The sequence below is a fragment of the Mixophyes fleayi genome, chromosome 6, assembly GCF_038048845.1.
Source record: "Mixophyes fleayi isolate aMixFle1 chromosome 6, aMixFle1.hap1, whole genome shotgun sequence".
Classification (NCBI taxonomy): Eukaryota; Metazoa; Chordata; class Amphibia; order Anura; family Limnodynastidae; genus Mixophyes; species Mixophyes fleayi.
The window spans coordinates 223843738-223854641 of record NC_134407.1 but is presented as its reverse complement, the minus strand read 5'-3'; the positions used below and the strand labels follow the sequence as shown (position 1 = coordinate 223854641).

The window sequence follows — 10904 nt, the reverse complement described above, 5'->3', positions numbered from 1 at the left end:
AAATTACCTACAGTGGATCCAGGAAATCTCTGGTTGGAACATTACTGATGAATGGATTCCACATCTCCTTCCAGCAGCTGGATGTCTTCTACTTTCTAGATAGTAAGAACCTCTATCATCTTCTCTTTGGACTTGGTTGAGAAAGTTAAGAACATATGTGTCACGAATGCCCAGCCTGTCTCAGATACAGCATTCTGAACAGCTGGCCGTGACTGGCGTCACCTTAGTCACTTGGCAATAAATACACCTTTTCTGCCCCCACGAAGGATTTATTATGGTGTCCTTACATTCACCAAAACCACTTATTAATGTTTCACACTTAAATCACATACACATGTAGCATGAGCCTCCCTGGGCTTCGTAAGGTCACAAAGAATCACAGAGAACACACTAGATTAAATGTATTTAATCTGAAAATTGTTTCCAAGGCTTAGTTACAAAAAAGTTTATAACAAGTGATAAAGCAAAAAGTATTTTCAAAGTCTTCTGAAGTAAGTATGAAGTCTTTATTGCATTCACATCAGATGTGGACACCTCTCATGCAGAGAGAAGTGTCTCGTACATACAAGTACAAGCTTTTATACATTTTAACAGCATATGTTACACAATGTGATGATCTATACTCGTATTTACAGTTTGCTAATATTGTAAAGAAGTTTCTATAGAACACTGTCTACCTTGAGATAAAAAAAACACATAAACCAACATTGTTATAATTGTTGGGATCGCATATCACTTCATTTATTTAGCTTGACCTTTCTCATTGTTCTTTAAACCTATAGGTAAATAAGATTGTCATTCTGCACTAAGACTACATCTGTTCAAACCATGTCAACCTTTGACCCGTTCCAGCTGAATTCTGAAAAGAACAGAATTGGACAAATAAAACATAAGAATATTGTATTGCTTAATTGAAACAATTTTAACCATAAAGAGTCAATATTGTGTCAATCAGGATGGCTTTCACATCACAAGACATACATTAAGTTGCACAAATAAGTTTTAGAAAATAAAATAGGAAATAAAACCAGATTCCTTACTTACTAGTTAAGACTTGGCATGTGTGTGAGGGAACATAATTGAGAAAGATTGAACATTTCAGTCTTGATAGACCCCTCATGAAAATGCACACGTTAATGTCTAAGGCAGAAGATTTTAAATCTTTTTCCATATAGCTCTCACTCCCCATCTTTGGAGTTTAGCTGTCAATAAGGACAGATTTATCTCCCAAATGTCACAGGGCTTTTGAAGTGAGCTAGGGATGTCCTGAGATCTGGAATGTTCACAGGACCTTGAGTTCTCACCTCTGCTCGTTCTGCTTGGCTAGATGGTTTACAACTTTGGGGCTAAAGTGTTCGCCTGCCTCTGCCATCTCCTCCTAGAAGTCCTCTAGATGTTTTAAACTTAACATATCTAAAACAGAACTCATTGTCTTCCCTCCATTGAGAACCTCCTCCCCCTAAGACCTCTCTGTCACTGCTGACAATTCCACTATCTCATCTGTTCCCCAATTCCGCTGCCTGGGTGTCATCCTTGATTCTTCTTCATCATCATCATCATTTATTTATATAGCGTCAGCAAATTCCATAGCGCTTTACAATTGGGAACAAACATTAATAAAACAATACTGGGTAATACAGACAGAGAGATAAGAGAACCCTGCTCGCAAGCTTACAATCCTCTTTCGCCTTTGTCCCACACATTCCTTCTCTTGTCAAATCCTGCCGCTTCCAGTTACGCAACATTGCTCACATTCGGCCCTTCCTCTCCCAAGATGCCACCAAATCTCTCATCTACACTCTGATCATCTCTCGTTTGGACTACTGTAACCTTCTGACTTATTGGCCTCCCCCAATCTCATCTCACTCCTCTTTGATTTGTACTCAATGCCGCTGCTAGACTTATCTTCCTTTCTCACCGCTCAACAGTTGTCTCCACCCTCTGGCAAGCACTACACTGGTTCCCCTTCCCCTACAGAATCCTTTACAAGCTCCTCACCCTCATATACAAGGCACTCGCCAACTCCACTGCTCCCTACATCTTCATCCTCATCCTTTATCACACACCAACTCGACCACTTAGATCGGCCAACAAACCTGTATGGCGCTGCAGACATTTTGTGGGGCCCTATAAATAAAAATGAATAATAATATAATAATTAAAATGGACAGAAGAATTGAAGGAGAAGCTAAACCGCTACATCTCATAATAGGGGCACTTATCTAATGGGATAGGATTTAATGATCTCCAGGGATTATAAACACAACAAACATAATTGAATACTGAGGTTAAAGATTTCATGTAAGAAGATTAATAATCAGCACAGAATTAAGGCACCACTTGTTACATGCAAATAATATCTAACACAACTGGCTTATATCCTGAAACTGACAATTATAAAGTTTAGCCAGAAGGGACCTTGTGATTAGAATATTATAAATACCAAATAATAAATGATCAGGGACTGATGTAATTACAGCGGTGCGGAATTAGTAGCGCTATATAAATAGATGATGATGATTATATCATTTTATAAAGCAGGTAAGGGACACGAAGACAAACAACATCCATAAGTGAAAGGATTGGACAAAAAGCTGCCTTCATTTCAAGAATACTCAGCATCTAAGTTGTACAATATTATACCATCTGACACCATCTATCTAGATATTGTTCTAGAGAGTGAGAGAATTAAGAACAGAACATTGATATATCTATTGGAAGCAATAGATCAGTCCCAGGAACATACAGATATAACATCTGGAGGTTAAGTCCAGCAAAATTCCTTATCACTGATCCTAATAGACTGAATAAATCAATGCCCATAGCATACTCACTCATTTTAAAATGAGAATATTTTGCCTTTTAATGTAATTTATAGATATATAATAAGTTATATTTTATTTAAGGTTATGTTTACTGTCCTAGATGATTGTACATTGAATTTAGTGAGGACCACTTAGTGAGATATTTGACCTATCGAGAAACTATATGACATCAATATATAGATGTATACCCTTATTAGTATGTGTACCTGTCATACATGTCGATGTACCTGTCATATTTCCTTCTATCATGAAAGTTGGACATACCAACGCAATTAGTGGCGTTCCCACGTAACAAATGGCTGTAGAATAAATCTCTGCAGACACTATATGAAGCTGAAGAGATGGATTGTGCTTTGCCATTTTGTGATTTTCTGTATCCATTTTGGTGTTCTGCTGCGTATAGTTTGTGTATAATTTGACCATTACATTCTGAGGAAGAGACGCCTGGACCCAGTCAAGTGTCCACTTAGCGTAAGCAGCCCAACTTCCGCTACCAGGAGGTTGAGCTGCTGGTGTAGCTCATGGTGAATAGGCTGTGTCGAAGTCAGCATATTGGATAAAGTCCTTTCAATTAAAATCGAGCAAACTTGGTTGTCTTTGTCTGAAAAGATGTGTACGGTACGCTACGGTGTGAAAGGGCACGCTACGGAAAGGAAGGAAGGCCAGTGAGATGGAGGTTACAGTAGTCCAGATGTGAAATAACAAGGGAGTGGAGGTTAGTCTTGGTTGCCTCCAGGGTGAGAAAGGGTCTTATCCTGGAGATGTATTGAAGGTGGAAACGGCATGCTTGGGAAAGGAGTTGATTGTGGGGAGTGAAACAGAGGGTGGAGTCGAGAACAACTCCTAGGCAGCGAACTTGTTGGACTGAGGAAAGTGTAATATTGTTAAATTAATAGTAGCAAACAGGTGACAGGATTGGAGGACGGATAAACTCAACACAAAAGTGAAAAAGGCAAATGTCGTGTACCTCAAAGGAGAATGAGAGGAAGGACTGAGGATATAATACAGAAAGGAAAGAAGAACCCCCACATTGCAACCTTTCCAAACCCCAGGTCTCGGGTTGTGAGAGAAAGAGGCTACAAGAGGAGAGGGCAAAGGGAGAAGTGGTGTTGGATGTCTAGATCGAAGATTCAGTGATTGCTAGGAGGTTAAGGGAGTTGAAAAAGAAGTGGTTGTGGGTGGCAGCCAGTTTATTACAAACAGACCTAGTGTGGCTGGATCAGTTATAAATAACTTATTGTATAAGTTTAAATAGCACAGGGCACCAATTTATGTAATTGCAAATGTACTGATTTTTTTTTTTAGATTGTGTTGTATTTCGGTATAGGAAATGTATTTATTTCTGAGACAGTGCCAGGAGAGGAAATTGGATTTGCATTAGTTCTAAAGTAAGCTTCATGGTAATTATTTTCATGTGAAGTGACCAACACGTCTTTTTATCCTGAAAGCACAGCGGGAGTCGTTTTGTGTTATCCTGCCTTGTTAATGTGACAGGAAACATCTGACCAATGTGACTTAGGATATCGCAGATTAGTGAAATTATGTGAAGTATAAATTGCATTTAAAATCTAAGTTTAAAGAACATCTCACATCCTGATGTTAATCTTTGAATGATATATTTCAGACTTTTTGTCGCCTGGACGGAAAAGGGGGCTGCTTTACCCCCTGCCAGGCTGTGTCCAAAACTGTATAAAAATGAGCAATGTTTGACCATGTATTATTATACCATCTGTACTTCTGGAGATCACTAGTACCTCAAACTAGTGTAACTGTCTTTATTAGGACACTTGAGCTAATAGACATCACTGCTTCAAGAACCTGCTTTGAAGCCTACTTACCTGCTGTAATTTCTGTGACCACCAATAAGGCCAAATCTAATCCGTTATCCGGCTGTTCTGAGATTGGGACCCAGCATCCAGTACCAACGCTCTGCCCGCTACCTGCAGCTCTGGCCAGTGTGATTGGCCAGGGGGTACCATCCACAGCAACCCTGAACTGAAGGCAAGAGGTCAGGGGTACCAGCCCGGGTGTACTAGCAAGGGGGTACACAAGCAACAAGAGTTACCCAGAAGGACACGGTTCTAGGTGTCGCTAAGGAGTCTAGTGGTGGCAGCAGCAAAAGCCCCTCCAACTGCGGTTAGAGGGCGCAGAAAAGGGGACAGTGGTAAGGCAAGCCCAGCTGGTCCACAGCAACAGAACAGACAGGGTGGCATAGGAGGTCCATCCTGTCACACCTAGAATTCCAGAGGACGCAGGAGACAGGGAGGGAGTAAAATGACTGTATTTGAATGAGATAAGAGGGGTTGCTGGAGCGAGACAGGTTTGAAGTAGGGGGGCAGCGTAAGGATGGGTTAGGAGGGAAGTTGTCTGGTTCAGAGTGGAGGTTGGCAAAGGGTAAGGGGGAGTGAGTTTGGGGCTCGGTAGGGGGTGGGGGGTCAATGTGGTAGGGTGCCAGAAGATGGCATGAAGTGTGTATGTGATAGATTTATGTGTGCATGAGATGGGAGGGAAAGCAAAGGGGCACTATAGAGAGGGGTGAATGGTTTAGGGAAGGAGGGGAGACTAAGTACGGGAGAAGAGACAATGGGGAGGGTGGAGAGATAAGTGTTGGTAGAAGCACAGAGTACTTGGGTGATGAGAGAGAAGGCAGATTGTGAGATGAGGGGCATGACTAGTATAAGGGAAGGGGGGGAAAGGAGAAGAGGGGGCAGGTGATAATTCAGAGAAGGGAGAGTAAGTATGAAAGGCGGCATGAGGCAGAGATCCAATGAGAGAAGTACAATCAGATCAATGGCAATGAGGCTAAGGCAGAAAAGGTGAAAAGGAAAACAGTGGCAATAAAGACAATGATAATTATCAGTGTAATAAAAGCTATGGTAATAAAGGCAATGAAAACAATGACAAAAAGCAGTGGTAGAAAAGAAATGGCAATATGGAAAGGTGGTACAGTTATGGATGACCCAGAGGACCAGTGGAAGGAGTGTGTGGTAGTTCCAGAAGTCAGGAACGATTGAAGGTGGACAAGGTTGCAGTGGGCAGGAGGCCAGGGATCAAAGGAGATATCGAGGGACATCTGAAGAGGACAGAGACATGAGAGGATGGGAGGACGACATCAGGAGAAGGTTTGGTATGAAGACATCAGCAGAGGGCCAGATAATGGAGGCTGCAGGCAGATGGCTCTGGAGAAAGTACGAGGATGGAGGCTGCAGGAGCTGGCATCACAAGAAGGCCGAGAGATAAAGGGAAGCATCGGGAGAAGGCCAGAGGATGGAGGCTGCCTGGCATCAGGAGAAAGCCTGGAGGCAGCAGGTGGGTGTCAAGAGGATGTCGAATGAAGCAAGAGGGAAGCATCAGTGGAAGAACAAAGGCTGGGAGGATGCAGGAGGCAGGCAGACAAAAACTGGCAAGAAGAGACTCCAGAGACAGCAAAGTTCAATTAATTACTTCCACTTACAATATGACAGCTATCATAAAATAAAAACAGTCCCCTTTCGGTATATTAGGAGGCCTACACCGTTATAAGATATCAAGTGAGCGTGTATATCTCCGTTTGCTACTAATATGGAAACCCAGGTTATTTCAGCGGCGTCCATACGTCCGATACGTAATCATAAAGCCAGAAAACATTAACGGCAACACCCACAACTCCATGAATACAAATTGTTCCATATGCAAAGGTCCCCTAAGGACTGAACAGCACCATCCGGTCCCACAGTAAGTATTAAAACCTAAGTTCCCACCTTCAAAACCAAATAGAGAGTACTTCGGAAAATGGGTATAAAATTCTTTAATCATGCTGCGCAACCTCAGGGTGTAAATGTATCAAGCTGAGAGTTTTCCGGCAGGTTTGAAAAACCAATCAGATTCTAGTTATCATTTATTCAGTACATTCTACAAAATGACAGCTAGAATCTGATTGGTTGCTATAGGCAACATCTCCACTTTTCAAACCCGTCGGAAAACTCTCAGTTTGATACATTTACCCCCAGATCTTTATGATCCTCCACCAGTTATCACAGCTCCTTCCCATCAAGAGAACCCTGAATACCACAGCTTCCCCCACATTCCATATCCTCCTACAACCCAACATTGTTTCACTCATCTTCCCTCCACTCACTGCCTCTTACTGAGCTCAGGGAACTGACCTTCTTTCAACCCACTTCTACTCTCTCGGGATTATTCATTAACAGCTTTCTGTACCATCCTCAACCTTCCCACCAATGACAACCAATAATGTCTCAGCTTCCTCACCCTGCTCTATTATCCCAGTGATTCTTCTCTACTCACCAAATTTCCACCCCTTCTACCCGCTGTGCTTCTACTCCAACAGACCTTTACTCATTTACAGTTCTCTCTTCCCGAAATCGACTCTATTTCCTTTCCTGCCTCCGGCCCATTCATCAGATTTACAGATCTGATTTAGATTTAGGTCAGACAGGTCTGCTACAAATAATTAGATGCCCCTGCAGAAGATCACAATGCTTTGTGCATCATCCAATGTTACAAGAAATATGGTAAGATCTGTAGAGATAAGCTGCAGCTATGCTGCTACTCAGCCTGTCAGTGTCTCTCTGGTCTGAGAGGAGCTTTACAAAGTGCTCTTTATTATTATCATTTAATATCCATGGTTTATGTTTCTCCCGCTGTCCGGTGCTGTGGAGCAGTTGTGTCTTACAAATCTATAATAATAATAATAATAATAATAATAATAGAGCATGTAAGAGATAACAAGGCAGCCCCCATACACATCCTCTACCATGATGGGTCCACACACTGACAATCCCCCCCTAGTGCACCAGATCCCCCTAACCCCAATGTCTGACCCCTGTGTTGGATGCAGACGGCCCCCTTACCCTCAGGACCAGCAACAACTGCTAACACTGTGGGAGAACTACAACTCCCAGCAGCTGTGATGGGGATGTATACAGTGTTATTACTACTGCCCGTGTATGACCTATGGGGGTACAAAGGGATCTCTATCATTATGTATCTATGTAGTTACTTCCCCCGTCACAGCCTCTCACCCGGAAGATGTAATACATCCGGTCTGTGCGTTCCACTGAGATCCGGTCTGTGCGTTCCACTCGGCTTCCGGTATGTGCGTTCCACTCGGCTTCCTGTCTGTGCGTTCCATCTGGCTGACAGTTATTGTTTATGTTCGATATCTACTTCCGGGTGACCCTGAATAGGAGGAAGCAGAGAGGAGACATTGTTGCGTCTGGCAGCAGGTAATAATATTATTATTATTATAATGCGATGAGAGCAGTCTCTGGTGTCTGATTATTATTATAGTACAGGTGGAGCAGACTCTGGTGTCTGTTATTATAGTACAGGTGGAGCAGTCTCTGGTGTCCTGTTATTATAGTACAGGTGGAGCAGTCTCTAGTGTCCTGTTATTATAGTACAGGTGGAGCAGTCTCTGGTGTCCTGTTATTATAGTACAGGTGGAGCAGACTCTGGTGTCCTGTTATTATAGTACAGGTGGAGCAGGCTCTGGTGTCCTGTTATTATAGTACAGGTGGAGCAGGCTCTGGTGTACTGTTATTATAGTACAGGTGGAGCAGACTCTGGTGTCCTGTTATTATAGTACAGGAGGAGCAGACACTGGTGTCCTGTTATTATAGTACAGGTGGAGCAGACTCTGGTGTCCTGTTATTATATTACAGGTGGAGCAGGCTCTGGTGTACTGTTATTATAGTACAGGTGGAGCAATCTCTGGTGTCCTGTTATTATAGTACAGGTGGAGCAGGCTCTGGTGTCCTGTTATTATAGTACAGGTAGAGCAGTCTCTGGTGTCATGTTATTATAGTACAGGTGGAGCAGGCTCTGGTGTCCTGTTATTATAGTACAGGTGGAGCAGGCTCTGGTGTCCTGTTATTATAGTACAGGTGGAGCAGGCTCTGGTGTACTGTTATTATAGTACAGGTGGAGCAATCTCTGGTGTCCTGTTATTATAGTACAGGTGGAGCAGGCTCTGGTGTCCTGTTATTATAGTACAGGTAGAGCAGTCTCTGGTGTCATGTTATTATAGTACAGGTGGAGCAGGCTCTGGTGTCCTGTTATTATAGTACAGGTGGAGCAGGCTCTGGTGTCCTGTTATTATAGTACAGGTAGAGCAGGCTCTGGTGTCATGTTATTATAGTACAGGTGGAGCAGACTCTGGTGTCCTGTTATTATAGTACAGGTGGAGCAGTCTCTGGTGTCCTGTTATTATATATTACAGGTGGAGCAGTCTCTGGTGTCCTGTTATAGTACAGGTGGAGCAGTCTCTGGTGTCCTGTTATTATAGTACAGGTGGAGCAGCCTCTGGTGTCCTGTTATTATAGTACAGGTGGGGCAGTCTCTGATGTGCTGTTATTATAGTACAGGTGGAGCAGACACTGGTGTCCTGTTATTATAGTACAGGTGCACCAGTCTCTAGAGTCCTGTTTTTATAGTACAGGCGTTGCAGACTGGTGAACTGGTTATTATAATATTAAAATTATAGCGTATATAAATTGCAGCCAAATAGGATTTTTTTTTTTTTTTACTTTTCCAAGTGTATTATAACTGTCCTGACATTACTATAGAATGTTATCTGTGATAAAACTACCCAATGTGTGATGGAGATGACAAGATTTCCATGTGTGGCAGATAAATTATCCTATTGCTGCTGCTCTGGGCCAGATGAAGGCCACATGGGCCCGGGGCTGAAAATTATAAAGGGCCTATTGTGAAAACTGCCGTCTCACCAGCGGTGTGTGGGTGTGGCCAGTAATGTGTGGGTGTGACCAGCGGTGTGTGGGTGTGGCCAGCACCATGGAGGGCATAGCTTGCACTTCCCTCCAACCACCCACATCTCCCTCCCATCCCATATGGCAGAATCTCAATGTATAAAAGCATGCAGACATGGGCAAAAATTGCAATTGTTGGTCAGACCATACACTACAATAGAGAAGAAATGTGATCTAAGTTAATTTCACTGTGGAATGATTGTTGGTGCCATACGGGTTGTTTAAGTACATCCACAACTGTTGATCTCTATGGATTTTTACTCACAACAGTCTCTAGAGTTTACAGAGAACGGTGCTCAAAACCAAAAACATCCAGTGAGCAGCAGTTCTGTGGGTGGAAACACCAATGAGTGGTTTCAGAAGAGAATGGTCAGCCTGGTTCCAGCTGACAGAAAGGCGACAGTAACTCATTTAACCATGAGTGGTATGCAGAAGAGCGACTATGAATGCACAGCACATCCAACCTTGAAGTGGATGTGCTACAGCAGCAAAAGACCACCCAGCACCCTTGTGACCGCCACACAATACATAGCACCCTTGGGACCACCATACAATACATATAACCCTTGTCACTGCCACACAATACATAGAACCCTTGTCACTGCCACACAATACATAGCACCCTTGGGACCACCACACAATACATAACACCCTTGGGACCACCATACAATACATAGCACCCTTGGGACTACCATACAATACATAGAACCCTTGGGACCACCACACAATACATAGAACCCTTGTCACTGCCACACAATACATAGAACCCTTGGGACCACCATACAATACATAGAACCATTGTCACTGCCACACAATACATAGCACCCTTGGGACCACCATACAATACATAGAACCGTTGTCACTGCCACACAATACAAAGGGCAGCCATGCGACCGCCACCCAATACAAAGAGCAAAATATGATTTTTATTGATACAAACGATCTGTGCAGTTAATGTGTGAGAACATGATTATCTTCTGTTGGTCATACCTACTAACACCTCAAATGACCAAATGGGAATGTATAAGATTTTTTATATATAATTATTATTTTTTCAAGTCAGTGGCCCAGGGCATAATCTCCATTGAAAATGTTGGTAATTTTGTTGTGAGAAAAGGAACTGATCCCTATGTTAATACACACGGGCCATTCACACATGTATATTTTATTGTCACATATCCTCTGCTGTCACATATCCCCTGCTGTCACATATCCCCTGCTGTCACATATCCCCTGTTGGACCTGCTGTCACATATCCCCTGCTGTCACATATCCCCTGCTGTCACATATCCCCTGTTAAAAATTA

The 10904-nt window shown here is 42.8% G+C and overlaps 1 protein-coding gene across 1 annotated transcript in view; it reads left to right on the top strand.

Moving 5' to 3' along the window:
* Positions 1 to 8002: 8002 nt before the first annotated feature.
* LOC142095511 (uncharacterized) overlaps positions 8003 to 10904 on the top strand; it is a 75204-nt gene continuing 72302 nt past the window's right edge. Inside the window, exon 1 of the mRNA XM_075178456.1 lies at positions 8003 to 8053. The gene's annotated coding sequence lies outside the window, so the exon portion shown is untranslated. The remainder of the gene's footprint in view (positions 8054 to 10904) is intronic.